Source organism: Bidens hawaiensis, unplaced genomic scaffold, assembly GCF_021521415.1.
Source record: "Bidens hawaiensis isolate Kalapana, Puna unplaced genomic scaffold, B.hawaiensis_p1.1 tig00058761_1, whole genome shotgun sequence".
Lineage (NCBI taxonomy): Eukaryota > Viridiplantae > Streptophyta > Magnoliopsida > Asterales > Asteraceae > Bidens > Bidens hawaiensis.
Genome location: NW_027500573.1, coordinates 45,576 through 48,581, shown reverse-complemented (window position 1 = coordinate 48,581; position 3,006 = coordinate 45,576).

The window sequence follows — 3,006 nt, the reverse complement described above, 5'->3', positions numbered from 1 at the left end:
ATCCGGTAACGACATAACGCGGATCAGAGCAAATCCTGTGACTTCCACGGGACAAAGGGTCACACCACTGAGGAGTGTACATCCTTGAAGGATATTGTTGAAACATTTGTCAAGGATGGAAAACTTACACACCTTGTGGCATCAATCAAGAATGGAGGGAGGAATGATAACCGATACAAAGGCAACGGACGAAAGCCCGTTGACATCAGCATCCACATGGTTCATAGTAACGTCAGAGGAAGAAAAAGACGAACGACAGAACCATGCGCATGGAAGGAAGCTGAGGTGCGCTTTCGCGAGTGCCAGGAGGACCCAGCAAAGAAGGCCCTATCGTCATCAAAAGCCAACTGGGGCACTACATCACTTCCCGCACTCTTGCTGACAACGGCGCCTCGTCAACGGTTATGTACAGGCAGTTCTTCGACAAGCTAGACGACGAAGACAAGGAACGCCTGGAAACGGTCTACGCCTCGATGGAAGGGTTTGACGGCAGCACAAACACCCCCCGGGTATCCTATCTTTCCCCGTCATTCTCACGGACGGGAAACACTCCCTCACAGAAGACGTGGACTTTGTCGTAATGAGGAAGCCACACCACACATACGACATTCTCTTCGGGAGAGACGGGATGGCAAGATTCAATGCCGTGGTATCTTCAGTCCATGGCATGATGGGATGGCCAACAGCTGAGGGTGTAGCGATGATCACCGGTATTCCCCAGGTATGCATCGCATCTGTCTCATCTAAACCCAAACCAAAGATGGCTAAACCAACCATCACCGAACCAGAAGAATGGGCCTTCAATGGCAAATACCCTGATCAGGCTGTTACCATCGACCCAACAATCACTGATCCTACGCGCACCTTACTCAAACGCTTACTACAGAAAAACGCTGACATCTTCGCGTGGACACCAGCTGACATGACTGGTGTACCTCGAAGTAAGGCAGAGCATAAGCTCAAGTGTGACCCGGCTTTTACGCCAGTCGTACAAAAGCGCAGAGTAATGGGGGCGGAACAAGCTAACGCGTGTAGATCCCAAGTCAAGGAACTCCTTGACGCGGGCATCGTACGCGTTAGCAGATATCAAACATGGGTTGCAAATCCCGTCATGGTACCGAAATCTAACAAACAATGGCGCATGTGCATAGATTTCAAAGACCTAAACAAAGCATGCCCCAAAGATTGTTACCCGTTACCCGAAATTGACCTTAAGGTAGATTCGTTAGCACCGTTTCGCCTTAAATGCTTCCTTGATGCGTATAAGGGGTACCATCAAATCCACATGGCCGTTGACGATCAGGACAAAACCGCATTTCGGACGCCCGATGGCACATTTTGTTATCAAATGATGCTATTCGGACTTAAGAATGCCGGGTCCACATACCAACGCCAGATGGACAAAGAGTTTCATGCCCAAATTGGGAGGAACTTGGAAGTATACATGGATGACTTGGTCATCAAAAGCCCTGAGCCAGAAGCGATGTTGAAAGACATCGAAGAAACTTTCAACACGCTCAGAAAGATAAACATGAAGCTCAATCCGAGCAAGTGTTCCTTTGGGATGGAAGAAGGGAAGTTCTTAGGAGTCATTGTTACTAAAGATGGCTTCAGAGCGAACCCTGAAAAGGTCGAAGCCATTATCAAAATGGAATCACCTACTACCATCAAGCAAGCTCAGACACTGAACGGACGACTAGTCGCACTTAACTGCTTTTTGGCAAACCATGAGGATAGGTCGTTCCCATTCGTGTCAACATTGAGAAACTGTTTAAAGAAAACGCACTTCCGCTGGACACCAGAAGCGGAAGCAGCTTTTCAGGAAATTCGGTCACGCTTGATCGAACTCCCAACGCTCACAGCACCAGAAGCGGGGGATGAATTAATCCTATACCTTTCCGCCACAGATAGAGCAACCGGGGCAGTCCTGCTAGTAGAGCGGAAAGGCATCCAGATGCCAATCTACTATGTTAGCCGTATCCTAACAGACGTAGAAACCCGGTACTCTACCCTGGAAAAATTAGTCTTAGCACTTGTACAGGCTTCACGCAGGCTAAGACGATATTTCCAAGGTCACCCAATCACCATTATCACCAACTTCAAACTTGCAAACGTTCTAGGCAAACTCGAATTGTCAGGACGCCTAGCCAAATGGGCGATAGAATTGGGAGAATATGCGATAAAGTACAAGCCGAGACCAGCCATAAAAGGCCAGGTCTTGGCCGACTTTATTGCAGAAGTCCCCGCTTCGCGAGAGAAAGAGTGCCAGGAGGAGGCTCAACCCTCTCCAGCACAGGACATCGACGTTATCTGGCGACTCTACACTGATGGAGCAGCCAACAACGAGGGTTCAGGCGCAGGGTTGAAACTAACCAACCCAGCAGGCCAAGAATACACTTACGCTATTCGACTGGATTTTCCAAGTACGAATAACGAAGCAGAGTATGAAGCATTCTTGGCCGGGCTGAGAATTGCGCGTAAGATGGGAGTGAAAAACTTGGAAGCCCACGTGGATTCCATGTTAGTAGCCAACCAAATAAACGGGACGTACACGGCAGTGAACGACACAATGGCCCTGTACCTCGCACAAGCAAAAACCCTTATGCGCGATTTTAACGATTGTAAAGTCATACACGTCAAGCGTAGCGAAAACAAATATGCGGATGCGTTAAGCAAGCTTGCATCATTAGCCTTCACCCACTTGGGAAAGGACATCCGCATTGAACTCCTTGGAGCACCATCAGTCCCGCACAAGGAAATCTGTGTCATCCAAACCGGCACAGAAACATGGATGACACCAATAATAAATTACCTTGCGGCGGGTATACTACAAGAGTCAAAAACACAGGCAAGAAAAATACGCTGTAAAGCACTTAACTATCAACTCATCGATGACATCCTTTACAGACGTAATTTTCTTGGCCCACTCCTAAGATGCGTAGACAACCAAGATGCTGGCTACCTCCTAAGGGAAGTGCACGAAGGCATCTGTGGAGTACACGCAGG